Source organism: Ochlerotatus camptorhynchus, unplaced genomic scaffold (genome assembly GCF_037179485.1).
Source record: "Ochlerotatus camptorhynchus isolate MF236.1 unplaced genomic scaffold, CSIRO-AGI_Acam_v1.1 ptg000078l, whole genome shotgun sequence".
Lineage (NCBI taxonomy): Eukaryota > Metazoa > Arthropoda > Insecta > Diptera > Culicidae > Ochlerotatus > Ochlerotatus camptorhynchus.
Window position 1 is genome coordinate 1,166,661 of NW_027040568.1, and position 26,522 is coordinate 1,193,182.

Here is a 26,522-nt window from a genome sequence, read left to right on the forward strand (position 1 = left end):
AGTTTCACTTCGCAGTGTAGACAAATACCGCGTGCCTGTCTCTCAAATATTGGGCTCATAGAATATATACATATATACGCAAAGTAGGAAAGTATCGCAATGTTTAGTTTTTCGCGTTGCTGCGATGATGGCTTCGCTTTTTTACGAGAGATACAATGTTTACATTCAAGACGATGTGTCATCATCGAGAATCTCGAGTTGCTGATGAGATTTGCAACTAAGTGCAATTGCTTGTCAGCAACAAGCAGGCAGGCAAGCAAGCAGATTGCAATCAATGCAAGATGATTAGATCATTAAGTAATCAAATGCTGTTTAATAAACATAAAGTTTAACGGAAAACGCAGCGAAAATTGTTTGGGCTACCCGATTACAAACATTGCAAAGATACGATGACGACGGCAAATGCTGACTCCTACATCAAGGTTATCCAATGATGAGATCAAACGATGAGAAGTATCAACGTATCAATGGCCACATTGACCATACTATTAGGATTTGTTCCGGGTTGATTTTTTCTGTATATCCAGTGAAAGCAAAGAGTTAGGTGTTTATAATTTTCAGCAGACTTTATTCATGATGTAATGACGATGAAGCCTTACATTGATTGGTTCATTCCTCTTCGAGATATATTGTGTCGCCAGTACTTAATTTAAGTCGGACCCAGGGTGCTTTAAGGGAAAAGGGGATGACAATAATTTTTGGAAATTCAAAAGCAGTTTTCCGTTAAAAACTAAAATTCTGACAATTAAAATGTGTTCACAGTCTTCCGGTAGGCAAGTTAAGTTTTCTTTATTGGGGAGGCTTCAGCCTGAGGCTGGTTCGCCACCGAAATTCCGGTAGGCAAGTAGAATGCAATGAACATATTTTCATGAACATAATTTTGGTTTTGAAAGAAAAAACTATTTGGAATTTTTGAAAATACATGACCTTTCACCTTAAGATGACGGGTGATCTCTAATGCAAAATCAGTTTTGGTTTTAGTGAACGTTATGTCTATGAACATTTAACAGCTGGTGCTGCTCGCCATCCAATCAGAATCTTGCGTGAGCGTAAACAAACCGTAGCGGCGCCGGTGGTGTAGTGGTAAGCGTGATTACCTCCCATCCCAGCAGGCCTGGTTTCAATACCAGTCAGTGCCGCCGGGATGTTCTGAGGCATAACATCTCTGATCACGCTTTCCTTCGGAAGGGAAGTAAAGCCGTTGGTCCCCGGTTCATGAGTTGATGGGTCGATAGGTATGGTCCAGGTGTGGGAGCTGTTTCCCTGGCGTCGGTAGCATTGGTGCTCAGCACGGAAACAAAATGTCATGCAAATCGGAGAAGATCGATTCAAAAATTCAATTTTGTTTCGGTATTTTGCCTGGAACTGCTCCATGTTATAATAATTAACGACGAGAAAAATGTCATCAAGATAGCCTTAACATGTTATAACTGCTCAATCAGACATAGCATTAGAATCATTTTGCATTACAGAGCTCTTTTTAGAAACATTTTAAAATGAACTCCTCCGATATGTAATTTTCTCTTTCAGATTCTCAAGGCAATGAAATTGCATTTAAAATAGGCCAAGGTTATGTTAGGTTGGCTTTATTAATAGGACTATCAGTAATGCAACAGTCCAATTATCTGCAGAACACTCCAAACAATTTCGGAAATCCATTCTAACGATCTCTTCAAATTTTGTACTATTCCATATTTTAACTATAATTCACTCCTGCCATAATTATTCTAAAATCCATTCGAAAAACTCTTTTGAAATTCTCATGCATTTCACCTCAGCAATATTTTGAAATTTTGCTCATTGAGTTTTCCTTTGAATTCTTCTGAAAATTCACTTTTAAAGCTGTAGAAATTATTCTAGGAATTCGCATTGAAACCCATTGAAAATTCACCCTCAAATTTCGATTCTCTTTATATTATTCTCGTAATTCCCTTAAAAATCTTCTCAGAACATTGGGGAGATACATTTATAATGTCACGGTCGTGGATGGAGAGGGGTGTAAGATCCTGTGACAAGTATAGAAAAAAACCCCTGTGACAGGTATTCCTCATTTTCACTTAACATTTATAATTTAATGCCCCTTATTTGGAACATTCATTACAACAGATTCTAGAATCTATCTCGAAATCGTCACGACATTCTCATCAGAACTACATAAAAAATTTCTTCTCTCTATTACCTTGCAGGGCTGGTAGCGATCACTGCTGTCAAAAATAGTGATTTTAGTGACCATGTTGAAGAAATAAGTGACTAAATAGTGACTTATAGTTGTAAAAATAGTGACCAAAAAGTGACCCTGAATTGAATTAAAAATAAATTTTATAGAAAACTCTTAGGAATTTTTGAGGAGCACAACTCCTGTGAACTTCAAAGGAAAATTCCAAGAGCATTCTGAGGATAATTTCATAAAGTTTGTAGGAGAAAACAAATTAAGTCCTTGGTTTTTGTTTTTTTTTTTAAATACTAAAAGAAGGATTACAAGGACATCTTCAAAGGAATTCAGAAAATAAATTCAGGAGAGTTTGCCAAACAAATTATGAGAAGAAATCTAAGGAATTTGTGAGTAGAAATGCCAATGATTTCTTAGGAGACTTTCAATGTGAGTAGAATTCCAAGGGAAGGAGTAAGATTCAAAAGGAAATCTGAAATGAATTCAATGAATATTCTGACAATCTTTCAATGAGAACTTCCCAAATTTTTCCTGAAGTTAATGAATTTGCCTTGAAGTTCTTTTGTAGTTTGAGAATGTTCACAATACTACTCAACAAAACTTCCCTGAACTTTATAGGACTTCCTAAAGTTTCCTGTAACGATCATGAATCTCTTCTAAAGGTTTAACAATTCGCTGAAGTTCTCTAAACTTCTTTAATCTTTATATGACTTCTCTAATGTTAACGGAACTGCTCTGAGGTTCTTTGTTCTTTTCATAAATTCTCAAAACTGCTCTAACGTTTTGACAGTTCTTATGAAGCTTGTTGTACTGCGCTGAATTTAATAAATAAGATTTAATTTTAATAAGCTGCTTTATATTTCCCATAAATTTTCTGAAACTAATGAAACTTACCTCTCCCTGAAATTCCTCCAATTTTCGGAGCTTACTTAACTTTTTTTCAAATGCTCCCGCATTTTGCTAATGTTAATAAAAATTCCTGAAGTTCGCTCCAAAGTTTTCAATAAAGTTCTCGAAGTGTTTCTGAAGACCACTGCCCTTCCGTGAAGTTTTCGAAGTTTTTCTAAATTTCTGGCACTTTTGTGCTCTCACAATTTTCATGGAATTATTTGATTTTCACTTAAGTTCTCATGATTTTTCTGAAACTTCCATTAAATCATCGACACTAATTTAAAACTTTTTTAATAGTCTAGACTTTCGTGGTGTTATTGAAACTACCTAAACGATTACTGAATTTCTTTAAAGTTCTCTAGACAGTCCTAAATTGATTAGTATATTTTAAGAACCCGCAACTTTACTGAAATTAATTGATTTGTCTTGAAGTTTCGACAATTTTCCTTAGGTATTCTAACCATCAAAAACGCTCACTTATTTTCCCTGAACTTACCAATGCTTACCTGAAGTTAATAATTCGGCAAATTTTCTGATATGTATAATCAAAATTCCCTGACGTTTTTGGATCAATCATAGAATTCTTGGAATACCCTATAATTCCACGGAATTCCTTGTAAGTCACTGCAAATTTGCTTAATTTAATGGGATTATTCTGAAGCTATCTAATCGTCCTGGAAGTACTCGGAACTTCGCTGAATATCATTAAACTATCTCAATTCTCGCATTTTTTTTATTAATGGAACTTCGTTGATATTCTCTAATCAACTTAGCTAAATTTTTCCAGTTGTTAAAGTTCTTGAAATATCCATGATATAACACCCTTAAAATACTCTCAAGTTTTCCGGTTGTTCATATAATTTGTATCACATTCCAGAAGTTCTATCGGAGTTTTGCTGAAGTTTCCGGAACTTCTTTAAGGTTTCTACAATTTTCTTAAAATTATTTGAACTGCCCTTTGATTCTCTGATCTGTCTTGATGTTCCCTAAAGCTTCCCTAAAGCTCTCAATTCTATTTGAAAATAAATTTCTTTGGACTTCTGTGAAGTTCCTGAAATATTTCTGAAGTTTTCATAAATTTTCTGTACTTCCCTGAAATTCTCGGAACATATTAAGGATTCTCAATTTTTCTAAATTTACGATTATAGATATTTAAACTGCTCCAAAAAGTCGTAACTAAAGTCATGAGAACTGCTCTTAAGATCTGAAATTCCCCAAAGATCTCTAGATCTAGCTTTTCTGAGGTGCTTAGAACTTCTTAAAAATTTGCACAATATCCCTCAAGGTTTCTATATTTCTTAAATTCGCTTAAGACCAGTAAGTTACCCATAATTTCAGTGTGTTAACTTCCCTTATGTTACCGTAGTTTGGAGCTTCACTGAAATTCTCATCATTTCCTTTCATTCCTCAGAACTTCTTTAAAGTTCCTACAATTGTTGTGAAGTTAATGGGACTGCAATGAAGATCTCTAATCTTTCATAAAATTAATAACGAACTTGAAATAAATCATTTAATGTTTTCCTTAATTCAGACACTTTGAAAATTTTCAATTTGATCAATCTTGAAATAAATTCACGCTAAAAAAGTTGAAAATAGTGACTGATTACAAGAAAAAGTGACTTTAGTGACTTTACCCTTAAAAAACAGACTTTTTGGTGACTGGCTTGAAAAAAGTGACCAAGTCACTAAAAAGTGACTCACTACCAGCCCTGCCTTGAGATTCTTTCCACTACTACCTTGGAATTCTAATGAAAACTCACTTGGCGTTATTCCTAAAACTCCCTTGGAATTTATCTCTTAATAATTCTTCAAAGTGACAAAATCCTGAAAATCCATTCCATTTTAGGGGCCTTGAAAATGAAGTATAACGTTCCCGGTTTTTTTATCCGGTGGTTTCAAATTCATAGAGTATCATTGTGCTTGCCACATAATATATAAATTCATGCATTGGTCGGCGAAAAAAGCTCATAAGTAGGGGGTTGATTTTTCGCATGAAGATGCATCATATTTCAGAGCATCGTTTTGGGGAAAAAAATACTCTAAGACTTCATGTACCCCCTGACGATAATAGGTTTCAAGGAACACTGTGCTGTGTAGATTTTTTTTCCTAATAATGTATAATATAATATCCGTAGTATCCTAGAATACGATGCTCCCATATGGGCCCTCAAGTGATTCGTATTGAGCGTGTGCAGAAATCTTACATTAGCTTTGCTCTTCGGCATCTACCATGGAATGATCCTGTTCATCTCCCCGATTATCCGGAACGATGTCGACTAATTGATTTAGAACTACTCTCGACAAGACGACTGAAATTGCAATGGCTGACCATCCTAAAAAAAAGGGGTTTGTCCGTACCTTCAAAAACCCAGTTTTCTCCTTGGATTTTTTCCTATTATTCGATTTTAGATTGGGTTAAAATGTTTCTATTCGGCCCAGCATACGATTGCCAGTTTCCAATAGTGTGGAATTCATTCATTAGTGGAATATGGTGAAATTATAACAGTGACTCAACTAATTCCCAAGGATATACTAAGTCTACATTTCTGGAGTTTGCCAATTACACGTAGTTTCGGAACCGGAAATACTCGAAATATCGATCACATTAGGAAGAAGTGAGTTGGAGCGCTAAACATGCCTAGGGAGGACTATTCGACACTTCCATACAAGATTATGTTCATATCCGGCCGGCGGACCGTGAGTGGTCAAACTATTTTATAAATTTAAGTTTAATTGGAAAAAAGAGGGTAGACCTAGCTTTACGTGGAAAGATACACTGAAGTAACTGGATGAAAGAGCCTGGAAGTTGCTAGCAAGGATAGGAAAAAAAATAAGTAAAAAGCAGAGGAAATTTATAAGGAAAGTGATAGTGAAGTTTCGGATGGGGTAAGTTCGTTGGTTCATTGAAATAATTCGTTTTTGAGTACATATGATAATACATAAATAACCATTTTTATCAACCCCTCCTTGATAATCTTTTCAAAAATAAAACAGAAAACAAGACTTTAAAGCACCCAAACAAAACAATTAAAATTTATCTTATCAAAGAAAGAGAGTTAAAATGACAATTCCTATTTATCTAAGATAATTAAGATTCGGGTGCAGAGGGGTTGACAGGAGCATTACTGTAAATCATATATTTTTAAACATTATATAATATATTGGGTTGGGGAGGAGCAGCCTAAGGGAATCAAAGGATTTGTTGGCTGGACGATGGTTCGTGGATTTGCCAATCCCTTGTCACGTGATTACAGATGGCTATCTGGTCGTTTTGTCTTCCAAACGTTTTCAATGAAGCTGATTCACCCTGCTGCAACAAACCATCAGGCAGAACTTTACAACCGGTAAAGTATCTGCAGACATTGGTAATCCTTGCATTCACATTAAATCACATCACCTTCTCCTGCAAATACCTCTGAACGTTCCTCGGCGTGAGTTGCGGCACTCCACAACACTCATTGCTGTCCCTGGACATAGAACGTGTTATATGGTGTTATAATAATCCGATTAGTTCCTGCCTCAGAACCTTCATCAACGTCTGTGACTTTTTCCGATTTAAATGTGTCCAAAACTTATTCTAAACATATGATTAAAAACGTACAATAAGTTTAACCAGTCTGTACGATACCATCGAAGACGATGAACAAATAAACAAGTAAACAAATATTAAAAAAAACAAGTCGGTGTTCAAATCACCCCTTCCGTGCTTATAGAGATTAGGAACGATGATCGCACAATTGAAGGGACCTTGACATTCATCTAGCCTACAGAAAGATTTGATTTTCGATTGAGTTTTGATTATAACTAATAATACCGGTACTGCGATTTGCGTTTGAAGAGGCCATGCAATAAACACGTAAGCTCATCTTTTGGGATTTTTAAACCCCCCTTCCCTCATTGTATGAGTTAGTAATATTAAACAGAACCCCCTTCCCCCACGTGTAAGATCTTACATTGAATATTTGAATGCCATGGTCTGTATATGGCTTGTTCATGCTTACGTAAGATATTTCTGGGACTCTCCCTCCCATGTTAGAAAACATAAGAAAATTTCTAATACCCCCTCCCCCCTAAGTGCTTACGTAATTATTGAATAGCACAGAAGAAGTCGTTTGTATTTGACTGTTTCGCTCATTTGTCATGTTGGTTCATATATTATTAATAAAGTCCCGTCATATTCGTATAAGGTCACTAGTAACAATTCGTCGTGAATTATGATGCCATTGAACAGTTGCACCATCCAATAGCCAACATACATATATCGTCGAACCATTTTTACATCCCCAGCGCCAGCCCAGAAGCAAGCAAGCAAACAAAGCAGACTCTTCTGAGCTACTCTGAGCCAGAGATAAAACAGCTTTTGTTTATGTTGGTACATCAGCCAAACACACGTAGAGCCAACTAAGAAGAACTGCCACTTGGCAGACAGACACGCAGACACAGACAATAATAATTGGTAAACTCGCGCCACGATGCCACGATGTACGTAGGTTCGTTTGCCTGGGTTGTTGGTTGGCAAGTTCACAGCAACCAGATTTCGAAATCATACCGTGCACAATGCACAATAGTATAGGACAGCTGAGTACGCCTAGCGCAGTTTCAGATCACCAAGAAGAATAACACTTCACTCAAAGTCGCTTAGCTGTGCCAGCAAGAATAAGTCTACGACTAGAAGATGCAAAACAATCGTGAGAGCTTTGTTGTTTTCCATCCACAAAGAAACTCCTTTGACCGTTTGTGTTTTTCCATTGCAGAGGTGTGCACAGGCTGAAGGAGACTCATTTAAAAAAAAATTTTGCAAAACTATACAAGTTGACTAAGCCTGTGCATGTCTTTGCGACATTTGGGAGGCAGCCAAAGAACGTCGTAGTTGTGTTTTTCCTGTGTAAAGTTTACCTGTGGTGGCCTTAAACTTTCGCAAAACTTCTTCCCCATCGTATCGTATCTTGTAGATGATATGACGAGGTGGAAGCGGGATGGAGGAACTAGATGACGATGATGGCGGTGGAGAAACCGGTTTCTTCGAGGAGAAAAGCAAAAAAAAAGAGATCTGGTTGAAGTTGTAATGTTGTCGGTCGGTTCTCTTCCTCTATATGTGTATAGGGTGTAGCACTACTTCGGCATATGGGACCCATATCCGTCACACGATGAAGACAAACAGCTACATCCAACATTCATGCAACAAATTATTTGCTCACGACTTGAATTACGAATGCTGTCGGAAAACTGATTTAAACGGGGGTATGCCGAAATATTGCCGCACCCTACCAGCCAATGTCTGCAAGTGCAGATTCAGCGATGAAGAAGAACCGAGGCGAAAACAGATGTTCTCAATTGATGCAATCTCGGCCGTTTTCACCGTATCCGTACCAGCATATACTACGATCCATGGTCTCTTCCTGTTCGAATATATCTACCTGTTTGTTATTGTTGTGCGGCACTCGATTTCCGCAAGGGCCATGTTTACCAAAACCCAGCCAGAAGCGGTCATGAGGGGTTATTTCGATGTTTTGATGTCGGATATCTTCCGTGCTTGGAAATGTCGCACGTGTGTGTTGGTGAGTCTGGCGTTGTTTTGATGGAACCGTGTAAGTTAAATCTCTGATTATATTCCGTAAAAACAGTCATCTCGTGGTCGTCGTCGTTCTCGAGCATGAGTCTCTCGCTAGAGCTAATATCCATCGTCAGTCAGCATCAACAACAATTGGGGTCAACGAATGGCCAAGCCAACCACATCTTCGAGGTTAAGTATAGTGGCCTTTGAAAATTTTGCTCGCGTTGGTTTCTCCTTCGAGGTACTTTTTGCTGCTTCATACTCATCTTAGACATACTCAGCACTCTTCATAATCATAATAATAATAATAATAGTCAGTAGGTTGCCCTACGATGAATGGTGCTTGTAGTTTGCCGTCTGCAGCACCACCTCGCGACGACCGTCTCGGTTTGCGCCGACTTGGTGAAGGTCTACAAACAAAACCGTCTATATACCTACTAGCGCCAAGCAAAACGAGCGCCGACCGTTGCAGAAATAGGAAAAATAAAGTAAAATAAAAAGAGAACCCTCTCCTATTCATAATTCCTAAACCGCGAGTGGATTTCGTTGCAATAACTTTCCGTTTCCATGACCTTTGCGAATTAAACAACAAAACAGCCGGTCCGGTTAATCGTAATAACATAAATCCAATTGTTCATTGCCGGTAGCAAAGATTTAAGTCTTTTTAGAGTGGAGTTTAGCCCAGCCAATTGGACGTGACTAAATAGGATTATAGGAATGGAGGCGACTGGTCACATGGCAAGCACATAATTTTCTAGTTCAGTGCCGTAAAGTTGAATTTGGAGCTGAGCTTGTGTTCTAAAATACTGACATGGGTCTCTATTTAGGTTTATAAATACAACAAAAGGCTGCCACATATGCAAAAATAGAGAAATATATTAACAAGTGTTTGTCACAAGATTCATCCAAACAGCTAAAATTGTTAGTTGGGATTTTATGCTGTAAATTATAATTGATATCCATTTAGAGTGACTTGCATCAGGTAACGAATCAGTAAAAATATGATAAAGTAAAGGAAAATTCATTAATTGAACGAGGCAAATTTATCTATCAATATATAATTGACTTATTCGTATATTGAAATGTGAAGTACATCCAGGGAAAACACTGGAAAACTGCTGTTAAGCCATCTATGTAAACACGCAAAACGTAATCATGTTAGATTTGAATGGGAAACCTTTTTTGTATTTATCACTTAATCTCATATTCATGTGGTCCTATCTGCTACACGCAAACCAAAAATGTATTACATTGAATGTTAGCTGCATTTCCTATCATCCTTCGCAGCAAATACCGCATAGAATGATATAAGTTGAGCTAGTAGACGATGCAAGGAGTTTTTATCTTTTTTATTCCGTCTTCTGTCTACGCTTTCGACTATACAAGCAAGCATTTTTCGCGCAACATTTGAAAAGGGCCTATCCTCGTTGATAGATTCTCTTCATGGACTTTCTCTTTGGTTTACCACGGCAACATAAATAAATTTATCTCTAAACTCACAGCACAGTTCGACAGAAGATGATGTTAGCTTGCACCTGAAACAACACACTGAATCGGAAATACAGTCGGAATATTCGCGAAAGAGAAAATCGATTAAGAGAATCGATCAACAATGATAGGCCCTTTTTTCGTGTTGCACGAGAATGTCAAGCTTTTTATTCATTGTGCACACACTTGCCACAATTCCCGTTCAGCAGAAAAATCATATGCCTTAAGAACTCAGTCACAGTAATTAATTGAAAGCTGAGAAAATTTCCAACCTGGGAATGGAACATACTGAGTTCTTAAGGTGATACGATTCAGCGTCCACAGGCACTTTCACTGCCACTTCGAGTTTTCTAGGGAGTTAATCTTGGGCACTATTGCGATTTGAGGCACTAAATTATCATCACAGTTTAGTTATTGTATGTTTTCCGGTAGCAGATAATGGCCTGCTGGAAAAAGCGAAGTGGAACCAGAGCCCGAGGTTCTGGATCGTATCACCTTAAAACAATTTCTATGCAAAGATCCCTTCAGACCGATCACGTTTGTCATAGTGGTCTTTGGTTTTTTGTTCATGATTCCGTTATAAAAAATCTGGGACTTTGAACAGTTATCTGATGTCAATGAATTGGAAAATTGGTGAGTGCGCATAGAAAGCCCGTGTGGAACACTACCACAACGCATCGCTGGTTGAGCAGAAAAACGTACCACTTTTTGATTCACCGATTTGTTGCACTTTCCCTTCTGTTCTGTGACCGCCAACTTGGCTGCTGGACGGTGATCATCTGTGTGGTCGCGGACCGGACCTGGCCATCTCGACTGGCGGTTGTATTGATCCTAGTGTCAACGATGATCATTACATCTCCAGTAGCGATAGGCTTCGTAGACTGGAACCTGGCAGATAATCGGTGATCCACCGCTTCCAGAACAAATTGGCTAGAATCTGAGAAGTGCATTAGTTCTGCTTCAGGGCAAGACGTTACTCGTGACTAATGGTTTCGTTCCGTTGAATGAACCGAGCAGGAACTGGTTCGGGGTGAGAGCTGAAGCGGAATCGTCATCTTCTGGCACGCGTGTTAGTTATGTGTAGTTGACCACGTTCTCGATTTCGGTGAGAGTGTTTCGAAGAACTTCCGCCCATGTGCGGTGCCAGCGGAGGATTGAACACCCACTCGGTCTAGGTGCTGGTGAACTCCCCCATGATTTTATCATGGTCGATCACTTCTTCAAGCTTCTGAATTTCACGCTCCCACTCCGACAAAGTTGGTTCCTCGGTCACTGTAGAACTTATGAGGTCGGCCATGCCGAGTAACGAAATTCCGGATTGCCATGATGCATGAGCAAGTGGTCAGTGAGTGAACTACTTCAATGTGTATCGCCCGGACGGTCAAACAGGTGGGTAACATTCCCCAGAGTTTCTGCCAACGACGACTTCAATTGGGCCAAAGGAATGTGTGTGAACGAGCGTGAGAATGCTGCTAGGCGACCAGGAGGTATGTCGGCCGTGATTGGAGGATTCGGTGCTACACCTTCTTACATCTCTGGCAATCTCTGCGTTCTTGGTTGAAGCACGAGCGTAAGCAGCCGATTTGATATTTCTGCCGCAGTTCGTTTATCACTGTTTCGAGGTTTTGGTGGTGGTATCTATTGTGGTAGTGGGATATTATTAAGTGTAGTGATCAGTGATGCAAAATATCATGACACTCACGTGACACTCGTCTACCCATCAACCGACTATCGCTGACAGAACGTTTTGTCACGCAGTGAGAGGTAGAGCCATGGCAAACAACAATCACCAGTAATGGTCGCTGCTCACAAGCAAAACGTTACATCCGCTGCTGATGATGAAAAGCACAACGAAAACAGTGAAGACTTCTGCAGTACGATCATGAGAAAAAGCGAAAAGACAGAATAAAATTAAAACAATGTCTACGCATTCCAAGTTCGTCTCGGCAGGCGCGACTGTGTGAGTTACAAACAAAGCAGGCAATATTTAACGGAAGCTGTTGGACTTACCCACCAACACACTCAAATAAGCAAGCAAAGCAGCAACTGCTTTAAAACGAGCACAGATGAGTGTCGTGATTGTCGGGAATGACCAGATCGGTGATGGATCACAACCGAAGATTACATTCACCAGTTGCTTTTTACTTATTTCTTCAGCTTGATGGATGGTCATGGAGAGAGCTTCGACGAGCACATTGATAGGAATGTACAAAGCGTTACTACCATCAGCTGTTTGACGATCGGGATTGTGATAGGTCGCAACTCTGGTAGTGAAGCGGCCCTTTCGATGTAGGATGATGGGTTTCTTCGAGTCTTCAGTGGCGTACTGGCCGGCTGTGATACGAGTTCTCATTCGTCATATGCCGCGTTCGTCAGCCACGGTGTCAGTTCGTAGAGCGAACTGGACTTCGGAAGCGGCGCTCTCAGATCTCCTTCGATTTGCGGCGTATTCCTAAGGATAGAAAGTTCCTCAGGATAGCCGTCTTGCTGTGCGATGCGGATCAGATACGCTTCAGCTATGCCCAATTCGCTTTCGGCGAGCGGTCCCGTTTTAATCGGCAGCTTCCGTTGCTTGAGACGGCAGTTTGCTGGGAACCGTTGCACCCACGCGACTACGTTTCTCATTCGTTCCTAGCTGGAGTAGCCCGCAGCACAGACGATCGGTTCTGAAAGAATGTAGTGGGTTGAAAGGCTTGCTATGAGCTCGGCATCTACTAATTCGTTCCGGATTGCAGATTGCGGCCACTTGTCTTCGGTTGGCCAGAGAAAGTCAGGTCCGTAAACCACCTGCTCTCAGCAGATATATAAGACTTTCAGCCAGGTGAGCCAACCCGCGAAAGCCTCGTCGTCTATTTCTTCGTCCCAACCAGTGTTGGCAAAATCAGAAATCAATTGATATTTTTCCGCTCTCATGCGCTCGCAATATCACGTGTGATAATGGAACAAAATGTCATGCTTGATATTGATTTTACAAGCTCCTTTGATATTGCGAGACTATTCGCAACGTGCAAACATCAAGCTGAGAGTTGACTCGACACAAAATGTTTCCGTTGCACATCGTTTTCTGAGAAAGAGAAAGTATAGTTTGCTATCTCTTTTTACTCTTCACCGATGGCAGACACGAAGTGACTGCTGTCAGCCGTTATAGAAGTTTCGTTTGCATTCGGGTGTAAAGCAAAAATCATGAAACTCAATCTCACCACAGTTTGCTGAGATTTGCAGCTGGTGAGTTTTGTTAGCTTGATATTCCGAGCTGCGATATCACAGCTTGCAAAATCAACCGCAGTTGTTTGCTTGTTGATTTTCCTCTACGAAAATCAATCGTGATATTGGGCGTTGGTGAGATTTGATTTTTTGATATTTTCTCAACACTGGTCCCAACTAATACCGGATCGCCATATTTCTTGTAACAGGACCTTCAGGTAAACTAGAACGTACGCTATCAGTCCAAGCGGGTCAAATATAGTCATGAGGGTTCGTACAACTTCTCGCTTAGTGGGTCCACCCAACCTTGTATGTGAAGCTGTCGGTTGTTGTATTCCACCACATGCCCAAGACCATCTCCTTAGATAACTCTGATGACAGATCAAGACTTTTCTCCTACGTGTTTCCTTCTTGTAGTGCCAATGTTACCCGTCTGGAATTGCTGATCCAGATCCGGATCTCGAACCCGCCTTGTGCGTGAACGTGTCTGACGTCCTTCGCTGTCTGAACCGCTTCTTTCTCGTAATGGCTTCGTATGCCACTGGGTAGTCACTTTTGAGGCGCTCCACGTTAATGATCTTCACGTACTGCGCGCTACTTGGAGAACAGCACGTCCCGAACGTCATGACTTTTATTGCGTACACCACGAGGTTGCCGTCTTCATCTGTCCAAACGAAGCACTGGTACCGTTGATCTTTTTCGCGAATTAGCACCTGATGAAACATTTCATGGATGTCTCCAGTTACTGCAACATTGCCATTGCCATTTCTCGGCTATCGGGCAGACATATGTCGTCTTATTGCCAAAGTAAGTTTGTTTCGTAACGCTCGCCGTTGAAACGTGTACGGGCTCGCTCATCTTCGGACGATAGAAGCACCTTCACTGGCTTTATAACCCCTAGACTATCAAGGGAAAAGTACTCCTTCATAGCTAGATGTAGGTCTTCGTCGGATTCTTCGTCGACCGAGCGAACTGTGGAACGTGTAATGTAACATATTCGGCGTCTCTTCGGTACACAATCCTCCACAAACAGTCCATTCCAGCCGGGTCTTCATCGCGATCGGTTGACCTAACTCTCCTTCAGTCCTAGCTGAGCATGCTTCATTCCTATCAGAATGCGAGGAAGAGCATCGTGGTATGACTCGATAGGCAGTCCTTTAAGGCAGTGCTGCACAATCTCGACAATGCATGGTGATATTGACAATTGTGCTTTGGTCACTCATTTGAACTAACAGCCACAGTCAAGGCAAACCATATCAATTGTCAATGACCATGCTGTCAGTGGCGAACATGTGTAGATTTTTTAATAAACTAAATTTGAAACTAAACTAACGAAATTAAATGACTTGAGCAACACAATTCCATGGAGCCGTTAATGTGAACAAGGATCTACGTCCTGAACTGCTTGGATAACAATAATGTGACACAGAATATACGAAATTACACTTTTTGTTACCAGGTGAATCTTTGTCATTGACGAAAAAATGGATGAGATTTTGACGAATATTTTTGAGGATCAAGTCTGTCAGTGACTATGTGACGAATAATTTTGTCAATCACGCGAAAGTCTGTCAATGACAATGACAAATCTCAGCACTGCTTTAAGGTGAGGATACAAACGTACTAGCTCATCGACATCTAGAGTTTGGTGTGGCAACTTTAGTTCGTTCACTGCCCGCACATCCTCTAGATGGAACTTCTTGGCTTCGTGATATCTTGTAGAAACGTGAAGGTTGACAATGCGGGAATTCTTCTCGTAGCGTTGAGTTCCTCCGGTCCAACGAAGGCAGAGCGGATTCGAGGTTCCATTCACTTTCAGCTCGTCAGCCAATTACTGATCCAGCATCAGTGCAGAGCCTTCGTCTAAAAAGACATAGGTATGTACCTCCTTTCCAGGTCCTGAAAGCACTACCAGCTACCAGCTTCAGGTTAGGACGACTGTTGATTTCCGCTCGGAGTTGGGTTCTTTTCTTTGTGGCCTTTGTGTAGTAGTTTGTGATGTCTGTATGCGCATCCGCCTTTGCCACATGGTTTGGCCTTGCAGTTTCCGTTGTGATGTCGAAGACATGTGCGGCAAAGTTCGCACTCCCTCACTATGGCTCATCTGGATTCCCTGGCGCAAATTTGCAGTTCCCTTTGCATACTGCGCAAACCTCCTTGACTGGTGCTTGTGCAGGATCTATTGCCGCCTTTGGAAACGTATTTGATTTCGTGTCGTGATGAACTGTTGTCTCGGAATGCGCATTGAGATAGGTGTCTCCCTTTTTGCTCCAGCGGTATTTTAGGAAACGTTACTGAACTTGCTGATTCTGCTAGAGTGTAGACCCATTCGCTGAAGGTCGCTAGGTTGACCGTCAGGTGCGTTTTCGAGTGTTGAGTCCAACTTAGATTGATGATCGGTGGTAATTTGCTGACGAGCTGGTGTTGGAGTGATGTTAGACATTTAGACATGACTCAACTGTAGCACAAAATTTTTGAACGTTCACTGCGAAATCTACCAATGTTTCCAGTCGATCTTCTCGAATCGCTGGTAGCGAGCTTATCTTCGCAATCAACTAATGCACAATCTTCCATAAACGTGGAGTTTCTCGAGGCTCTGAGGTCGTGTAGCATCGAGCTGATCGATTTGGGTACACACTTGAGCTGCTCGGATGAATTGCTTCGGATTGAACTTGCGTTGACTGCGGCAAAGTTTCTGGACTGAAGTGTCCTGATTGACCGCGCATCGAATCTAGATAGAGAATACCCGATGCACGATTTGCCTGTGTAGTCGTAGGTTGCAGTGCTGGAATCTGTCCAGAAGGCACCGGATTTCCAGATTGATTACGATTTGCTAGTTGTTGGTCAAGCAAACGTCTTTCCTGCTTCAACTGCTCTTCTCACAATTGGTTGACGCGGTTCTTCTCCTTTTGCAACTTTTGCAGTTGCTCCTGCAGAAGTTACTCCTGTTGTAGCTGTTTTTGACGTTGTTGGTGTTGGTACTGCCGGAATTCATCTTCTCTCTGCAACTGTTTTTGATCTTGCTGCTGTAGTCGCTCCTGCTGTAACTGCTGTTATTGTTGCTGCTGTTCCAGTATAATTTTTTGCTGCAACTCGATCTTGCTGTAGTTGTTGTTGACGAAGTTGTTCCTGAGCGTTGAATCAGGTGCAGGCTTGGCTGTCTTCGACTGCTTACGACTCTCAATTTTCACCCATTCTTCCACCCGACTTCGCGAAATGATAGAGCTGGAACTCCTACTTGACCTCTTTTCACTAGCCAAGTCCTCCAAAATCTTGTACTTCTTTGCTATGAATTCACTGTGCTTTTCTGATTCTTCCTATTCATCTACCCGCCGACGTTCAGCTTATTTTCCTTCGGCTAACCACCGACGTTCTGCTTCCTCCTTTTCTTGCTGTTTGCGTCGCTCTGCTAGTCCTTCTTCGAACTCCTTTTCTTCTTGCAGCTTCAGTAACAGCAACTTGGCACGGTTCCGAGCGGATCTCTGCGACGAGGCACACGAAACTTCCGAAAACGCCTTCTCCAACTCAATTTTGGGCAGTCCTTCCACTGACGGCACAAAAAACTTCTCGTTCTGTTTGCCGATTCCAATATTTGGTTGAGGAACAGGATCTGTTTCCTCCAACGGTGCTGGCTCTGACCGCTTTTGCGATCCAATTGATTCTGGAACTGGTTGATTACCCATGAATCCGGATAGTACCGCAGGCTCGGAGTAAGTGGTTTTAGATTTACCACTATCACTTCCTTAACGGACAAAGTACGTTTCGGTTTGTGCTCCTTTCTGGTATCCTTCGGTGTTGATTGTTTGCCTGAAGTTGTCGTAGTTTGCTGGATCTATTTTGTGGGTTGGCAGCTTCGTCGGTTACGCCAACACAACCGTAGTGATGCCATCCATCGCACTGATCACATTGAACCATTTCGGTATCAGGTCCTCCCCAGTTTCTTACTAGGACCAAAACCCGTCATGTGACACCTCAAAATTTGAGCTCTTCATATAACCTTTATTGCACTTTTTTTTTTAAATGACATGTGATTTAATCACATGTCATTTAAAAAAAAAAGTGCAATAAAGGTTATATGAAGAGCTCACGATCACATTGGGCACATCCGAACATGTTCCGGGTACACCTTGGGTAGTTTCCAGTTTCTTTCAAAACCCACCATACGATACATGAATTAAAAACGCAAGAAAGATCAGATCTCCCCGTAGGTGGATAAATTTATTCAGTTTTTTTTGTACAAATTAAATAGATTTTGCATTACTTAAGGAATTCTTTCCCATACAAGCAAGTAAATCCACCAATCAGTGACATGTGCCTTTCTTTATAAAGGCATACACATTGGTGGCGGCCGACACCAATTAATGTTCGATTGTGATAGAATTCAATAGGATTCCTTGGCATTTAGTTACGAATATGATTAAACCAACTGAGCTCAATTCATCAAACGAAAAACATGAGTTCAATTCAATATCATAAACCACACAAAATTAAAATTGTTGCAAAACAATTAACCTCGATGAATGCTTACCTTATGTCTTTGAAGATTTTCTGCAAAAATCCAAACTCGTCAGTGCCGTACCACTTGAGAGAACGGCTTATTCTCCTCCAACGAGCCGCCACCAGGGACTTTCCACCATCAGATCAATGTGAGATCTTTGCCTTATTCCGTTTTCGTTCCCTCTTCTCGGGCATCACATTGCACAAACACTGTCAGCCAACCAACCAGCTTCTGAAGTGCTGCTGCCACATGACATTTTGCGAAACCTTTTCAGAAGAATAACCACCACCGGGGCTCTCAACGAGCACTCTATACTGGTGCACTGAAGCAGTTGTAGCTCACAGATGATTTTAGCCTTGATCTGTTGGTTGCGTTGCAAAATAGTTACACTTTGTTTTAATCATCAATTAAGGTACACATTCCACACTTGGGTCCCATTTAGTTATTTCTTCAAAAATATCTTGCGCAATATAAAACTGTCGTCACTGTCGTTGCACTACTGGTAGATACTGATGTTATTTACTTGCCCTCGTCAGTGCACTAATCATACTCTTGTTTACACACTTTGGCCAACGGTAGACGGAACGTAAACAATAGGCTAAAAAATAAAATCTTTCAACTCACACATCTACGCACATTTACCGTTATCCAGCAGATCGGAATCGTTCTGAATTTAATTCGGCTCCAATCCAAACGAAAGGTCGATAATCTAAACAACACTATGCTGGTCCATCCATGCGTTCACCGTCCAATCCATGAAAACATTGCCAGCAGCTAGAACGGCCAGAACCCGGAGTCCATCGCACTCTTCTCTGTTGAGGAATTCCTTTATCCTTCGGTTCTCTTGTTCAAATAACAAAAACGCGAACACCACACAACTCAAAACGCTCCACTATCCACCACAACCATCCGTGGTCGTGGTCGGCGGCGGGAGAAAAAGCAAGAAGAAAAACTCCTTCCTCTCGCACGGCAACAGACGCAGAGCTGAAGCAGATCAAGGTGTTCCTGAACCACACCACACCACGGCTGACGGAGACAAGACAAATCCGAAACGATATTACGACTTCTTGACGGATAATAAAGTCTTTTGCTCTTTTCCTACTGGTTTCAAACAGAAAAACATCCAAATTTTTTACTGTCACTGACTGTTTACAACAATGTCCCTTTGATGACGATGGAAGTTCCAGCGAAAAGATAAACTAAAAACAGTAGGTAGTACGCGTGGTGAAGTTGCAGCATGAGCGAGAATGATTCCGGTGTGAAAGAACCCAAGAAACCACACGACGCGACGCTCGAAGAAAACGACCGCACGAAGCCGAGACACAAACACAACTGAACGGGGTGACGAACGGACCGGACCGAACGAACGAAGCGAGTCTTTCGCTCTTTAGTTCGGGTACTGCTCCTGCTTCGGCTGCGCTGCGATGTTGTCGACACAATGAGTATAAACAGGTGAGGCCCAGAGAATTTTTTATCTCTTTTGTTCCAGTGCTGTATACGTGGATGGCACAGTTTGATGTCATTCTCTATCAATAATTTAAACAGCACATGAGCAAAAGAGATGACAAATTCTCTGGGCCTTACCTGTTTGCACTCATTGATGTCGACGGCCAGCAGAATCATGAATGATTAGAATGATGATGTTGGATCAAGGCAATATGGCTGTAGGTTGATAAATATTTAATTTGGTATCCAATGTTTGTGCCAAATGCAGTTTGGTAAGAGTATGACAATAATAATGATTAAATTAGAGTGTAAGAATCCCGAATCTTTATCAAATGAACCGGAATTTAAAGTATTTTAAATATTTAATAATTTTTATCACACGGAGAAAAAAAATACTTCCCGAAAGTTGAGTTCTTTTTTTTCTTCATTTTGTTTTGAGCCTTGTTGTCAAAAAAGGAAGGAGTTTTTGTTGTCAAAAAAGAAACGAGAGATTCGACCCAACGATGTATAGTTCAGCCCAATAAGTTACTCATGGTGGGTATATAAATGGTGATACAGCTTTGTTACTACACGAAACGAAAATCAATTATTTTATTCATGTGTTTAACTTATACATTTTTGCCAAAACATCAGCCTTATACATACCATAAGACAAACCACATAGGTCCTGTAAGAATGCACAAAAGTATGTGTGATCGCTTGTACATTTCATTCGACACATGGTCTTCATTAACATTTTGCCTGGCGTCTGCTTATTAGTTGACTTATACATTTTATGAAAAATCAGCAATAGAAATTTGCCAAAAAGTATAAGGAGATTTCTATCCGTGTATATAGGCGAGGAGGTCGCGGGGAGGGGGAAAAGTGTGGTTTTAGAGCAAATTGTAAACAAACTCGGTCGCTGTCCCATACAAAAATCCAACATGGCTGAATCATGAATTTGACACATTAGAACACCTATATGTAGTCACCTTGAAGTTACTTTTGAGAAAATTGCATATTCTCTAGGGGCACGCAATGACCTTTAACTCCAACGCAGGCAACGACTGTAATTAAATTAATTCCATTAATTACTGCTTTAATTACATTAATTACACAATGTAGAACATTAACTTCTTTTAAACTCCATTAATTACAGTCAAAATTTCGTAATTAAAGTACATTAATTACATTTTCAATACTTTTAATTACATGGATAATTTTAATTACCATCAGTTCTACTTCAAACGCATTAATTACTTTATGTACTTTTGATTGCATTTTAACAAATATATTACATAAACAATATGATCCACTCTTTCGCTTAGCTGGCGAACCAAATTTTTATCGATGAAAGCACCTCTGTGGCCGTAAAGGCTACCAATGTATTTGTTTATCGTCACGAGGGGTAAACCAAATGATTCTTTTGGAGGCGAACCAGCCCAAGGCTGAAAGCCTCCTTAATAAAGCTAAATAATAATAATAATAATAAATGATTCTTTTTTTAAATATTTCAAATGAATGTATTTCAGCATATTATTTTATTTGATGACAACAGTGACATGTCAGACAAATGTTAAACTTATATACACAATGTAATTAATGAAAATAATGTGACTCTTATGTTTGTACTAAGTGCTATAAACGCACCCCTCGACTGTAATTGAATGATTGTTGCAGAACTTTTTCAACGCTATAGATGGTGCGTGAAGCGATATTTTGCGGGTCGCCATTGCAATATTTGGAAAAGGCATGAATGGATCACATTGTTAATATGATATATTTGTAAACATGCTTTTGAATTGAATTCAATTTGCTTTGAGTAATTTATATGTTTAGAGTATAAACATTTATATTTTTGATTTAAATGGCCAAAATTCGTATCCGTACTTTTTTTTGACAAATTCATACAGCATACAAAAATAAGTAAGATCTACCCAGTCACTGAGTAGCCTCAAAATAGAGTTTACAGAACAATAAAGAAGATAAGAACTTATTATCATACACCGAAAATAGTTTTCATGTAGCTTCCATTGGAAACTCGATTGGAAACGCACATGATTTTCATCCATAATCAAAATCAATGGAATTCATTCGAATTTCACATAACATTTATGCGATCATAATGTGATTTTGTGGTGAGATTTGCAGCTATGTGATCACAGGAAAGCTATGTGAAATTCATATGGATTAGATATGTAATGAGTGTACTGTCAAATATGAATTATTATTATCGTTCTATTATAAACTAGGATTGGGCGATCTTGGATCGATCTTTGGAAGATCGATCTTTTTCATTCCGATTTCCGATTTTTCGGATCGATTCTTTGTCCATCGATCTCTTCTTTTGATCTTTTCGATCTTGAAAAAAATAGGTGTTAAATTTTGTAATCGTTTTTACATCGAAAAAACGATTTACTCTCACCCCAGACTGCGTCGTAAATTTAACGAACATAACGTCAACCGAGACGTCAACATCACCATCGCTCCCTATAATGATGGCACTATTTGCGTTTCCGATATTTACGAATACAGCAACATTTGAAGGTTTTCGCTACCTCCCTTCTGTGTTCATTTCGACAGTGAGCATGCATAAGGGCGTAAACGCGATAATCGAATCTCTTCATCGATTTTCTCTTTCGTTAATAACTCGCTAGAATTTACGTTTCTCGGTTCGTTTGCTGTTGTTTTTGATAGCCAATATATCCTGTTACAACTCTGCATTGAACAAATTCTTGAAAATTGTTTCGCTTAGTTGTAGCAATGCAAAGAGAAAATCGATGAAGAGAATCGATCATCGCGGATACGCCCTTATGCATGCTCACTGTCGATTTCTCATTACCGTCACGACACATATAATTGAATATTATAAAAGCAAGAATTTCTTGGGGTACCAACGTAGACAAGCGTATAGTCCATTCTATATGCAAGAGTATTGATGGTTCGCAAGTGAACCAAAGGGGTGTCCCAGTGGTGGCGGGGGGGGGGGGGGTGTACACCCCTCACCGTCCCTCTCCAAAGGGGGAGTTTGGTAAAGAGAGATGAAAAAACCGATTTGTACCTTCCTTAAAAGTTGTCCTAAGCTCTCTATTCTAATATCTATATGCAATCTTCACACTGCCGTACTCTAACGGAACTATCAACTCTATGGTTTCATCTACTCCATCTATCGTATAAAAATTACCACTACAGTCTGTTATTTGAAATTAGCATCTTCAACTATGTAAATCGTTGACTTCACGTAGAAGTAATACTAAAAACATATATAGTCAAAGTATCTTTTATTGCTGATTGCATCTGAAACTGGACTGTCCCAAAAAATGCAAAAAGTGTGATAGAAGTGCACATTTCCGTCAAATCGTTTTGATGTCTTGGGAGCACTTATATTGCTCATCTTATAACATAGCAATGTCAGCAGATTTATTCATTCTATGTGATGATTGATAGATTCCATTGTATTATCACTTTAAAACTATGACTGCGATATGGAATGATTTCTATCGTAATTTCACATACTTTGTACTTGATAATACTTTGCTTCGAACTTGGCTTCGAACGTGGTTAGCGATAGGTAAAAAGTATATGAATATTGTCTGATATTATTTCATGGTGAAAAATTGTTGATATGTCATGTTGATATATGTGGGAACAGACATCTAGAAAGTAATGGAAAATCATATAAGTTTGCATTATTAGATAATTCAGTACAATATACCTGTTTTCATGATGAATATTGCTCACTAAAAGATATATCTTATAAGATAATCATGTATATTTTATTGAAGTTGCTTTTAACGATTTTTGACGTTTGTTGATATGTCACGTGTAAACAGACATGTAGAAACTATTGGACTGTCATTTAACTTTGCAGTATAGGAAAACATATATATCTCATATCTCATTGGAATAGCTTCCTTTGATTTTTGAGGTTTAAATATTGTAAACAGATTTATCCCAATCATTATATAGTCATATAGATTTGCCTTTTAAGAAATCCAACAGCAAACATTTGTTTTGGCATGTTTTTCTGGGATGAATATCGCTCAAAATAAAATACATCTTACATGATTGCTCTTCATAAATTATTGAAACAATTTTCAACGATGTTATCGTACACTCATTAAAATGATTGTTGATATTGTAAATATTGCTAACAACAATGATACTGTATTGAATAATCTTTGTTTGTTATTGTTTCATAAGATAAGGGGTTCCGGAAAAGAATGTATTGAGATTGAAAAAAAATTATTCTATTGCAATATTTACTTTGCTGTGATTCTAATTGTAAGCCTTCTACACAGCTAATTCAGATTCCAGCCCTAGTACTCGAACTTCATGAACCAGTTCCATCAACTCATATAATTTAGTCGTTGTTTTATTGCACACAGGCGCATTAAGAAAGATTTGAACAAACGACACCACCGAAACGGAACATAAACTTGTCAGTGCTATTTGTCTTCACTCTAGCAAAACGAGCATAAAGTTGCACTACATTCCATGTCGGGAGAGCTGTTCTTACTTCATGCTAATTGAACGAGCTCAATCTTGAAGTCAGCCGTGGCCCAGTGGAATCGAGCGCAGAAACCGAAAGCATCACACCTCAACAGTTCTTGATCGAATCCCAAATCAGCTACAATAAAAAAAAGACACAACTGTGAAAGCTCCCACTGCCTGATGTTTATTTTTCGATTTATTTTTAGAAATCGATTAAATATATGTGTCAAAAGAAGAAGATTTTCACATAAACTTTACTTCGATTGATTTATGACACATATATTATATTGTGGTGAAACGTAAAGCTTATGCTTATGGGTTTCAAATCCATTTCAGTTAATTATTATAATTTGACTGATTTTCATTTATCATATGACGATCACATAAAAGTTACCAAATTATCAGCATTGTAAATGCATCAGATATTCATATAGAATTTACCTGACACATTTTCAATCATATCATTTTCAATGGATTATCTTATAGCGCAAATTTATTAGATTTCCACATAACAGGAATATGTCAAATTGGTTCAGTGTACAGACTATGGCCATACACTGAAACAAATCGACATGTACCGTTTATTGGATCCATCTTATAACATAGCAATGTCAGCAGATTTATTCATTCTATGTGATGATTGATAGATTCCATTGGATTATCACTTAAAAACTATGACTGCGATATGGAATGATTTCTATCGTAATTTCACATACTTAGTACTTGATAATACTTTGCTTCGAACGTGGTTAGCGAAGGTAAGAAGTATATGAATATTGTCTGATATATTTCATGGTGAAAAACTGTTGATATGTCATGGGTGGGAACAGACATCTAGAAACTAATGGAAAATCATATAAGTTTGCACTATGAGAAAATTCAGTAAAATATACCTGTTTTCATGATGAATATTGCTCACTAAAATATATATCTTATAAGATAATCATGTATATTTTATTGGAGTTGCTTTTACTGATTTTTGACGTTTGTTGATATGTCGCGTGTAAATAGACATGTAGAAACTATTGGACTGTCATTTAACTTTGCAGTATAGGAAAACATGTATATCTCATTGTAATAGCTTGCTTTGATTTTTGACGTTTAAAGATTGTAAACAGATCTATCCCAATCATTAAATAGTCATATAGAAATGCCTTTTAAGAAATCCAACAGCAAGCATTTGTTTTTGCATGTTTTTCTGGGATGAATATCGCTCCCAATAAAATACATCTTACATGATTGTTCTTTATAAATTATTGAAACAATTTTCAACGATGTTAACGTACACTCATTCATATGATAATTGGTTCCAGAAAAGAATGTATTGAGATTGAAAAAAAAAATGATTCTACTGTAATATTTACTTTGCTATGATTCTAATTGTAAGCCTTCTACATGGCTAATTCAGATTCCAGCCCTAAGTAGTACTCGAACTTCATGAGCCAGTTCTATCAAATCATATAATTTAGTCGTTGATTTATTGCACACAGGTGCATTAAGAAAGATTTGAACAAACCACACCACCGAAACGGAACATAAATTTGTCAGTGCTATTTGTCTTAACTCTAGCAAAACAAGCATAAAGTTGCACTACATTCCATGTCGGGAGAGCTGTTCTTACTTCATGCTATTTGAACGAGCTCAATCTTGAAGTCAGCCGTGGCCCAGTGGAATTGAGCACAGACACCGAAAGCATCACACCTCAACAGATCTTGATCGAATCCCAAATCAGCTACAATAAAAAAAAGGCACAACTGTGAAAGCTCCCACTGCCTGATGTTTATTTTTCGAATTTATTTTTAGAAATCGATTAATTATATGTGTCAAAAGAAGAAGTAAATTTCATGTTATTTTCACATAAACTTTACTTCGATTGATTTATGACACATATATTATATTGTGGTGAAAAGTATAGCTTATGCTTATGGGTTTCAAATCCATTTCAGTTAATTATTATAATTTAATCGATTTTCATTTATCATATGACGATCATATAAAAGTTACCAAATTATCAGCATTGTAAATGTATCAGATATTCATATAGAATTTACCTGACACATTTTCAATCATATCATTTTCAATGGATTATCTTATAGCGCAAATTTATTAGACTTCCACATAACAGGAATATGTCAAATTCGTTCAGTGTAGAGGTAACTCTAAGACTAGAAGGTCCCGAAATAACGTGCTCACCTTTTTGGCTCAGCTCTGGTACTCTCTTCTGTCCCAAGCTAATCGATTCACCCCTCGAAACATAGGAAAAACCAATAACCCCTCATTTTATCTGTCAAACTTTCATAGCGAATCAAAACAAACATTACGTAGTACTAGAATGGGGTACGTTAATCGTTTGCTTGGGACCAATAGGCTAGTCAAGTAGTGAGCCAATTTAAAATCGTTAGTTTCGTATTGATTGTTGCTATGGCTTATATCATGTAATCACGGAACCAAATTTTGTTCATTTACTTAGTTCGAAGTAAATTAAAAACATGTTTTCAACAAAAATATGTATGTTTAAATTAAATTCAAAAGCATGTTTATTTCAACAATATATAATCTAGGTAATCAATTTTTAGCGTGTCCTTTTTTCCTTCTTGTTTACATTCGGCAAACTTAACCGAAAACGGCCTGCAAGCGGTGAAACCGAAGTAGAGGGTCCGGAAACCCACGCAAGCAAGTGTTCCAAGCTCGACAAAACCGGTGGAACATCACAATTTTAACTGTAGGGTTCTTGGTGAAATACATTCATAATTTTAAGCAAGCACACCTTATACATTAATCTTGTGAGAGTCTTGAAC

The 26,522-nt window shown here is 38.9% G+C and overlaps 1 protein-coding gene across 6 annotated transcripts in view; it reads right to left on the reverse strand.

Annotated features, from left to right (window-relative positions):
* The window catches only part of LOC135697833 (phospholipid-transporting ATPase VD), a 169,158-nt gene extending 150,034 nt beyond the window's left edge, over positions 1-19,124 (reverse strand). For 4 of the 6 annotated variants that reach the window (XM_065217676.1, XM_065217675.1, XM_065217674.1 and 1 more), the window contains exon 1: positions 17,836-19,124. The gene's annotated coding sequence lies outside the window, so the exon portion shown is untranslated. The remainder of the gene's footprint in view (positions 1-17,835) is intronic. The other 2 variants (XM_065217672.1, XM_065217671.1) reach the window with 2 other exon arrangements.
* Positions 19,125-26,522: the final 7,398 nt, after the last annotated feature.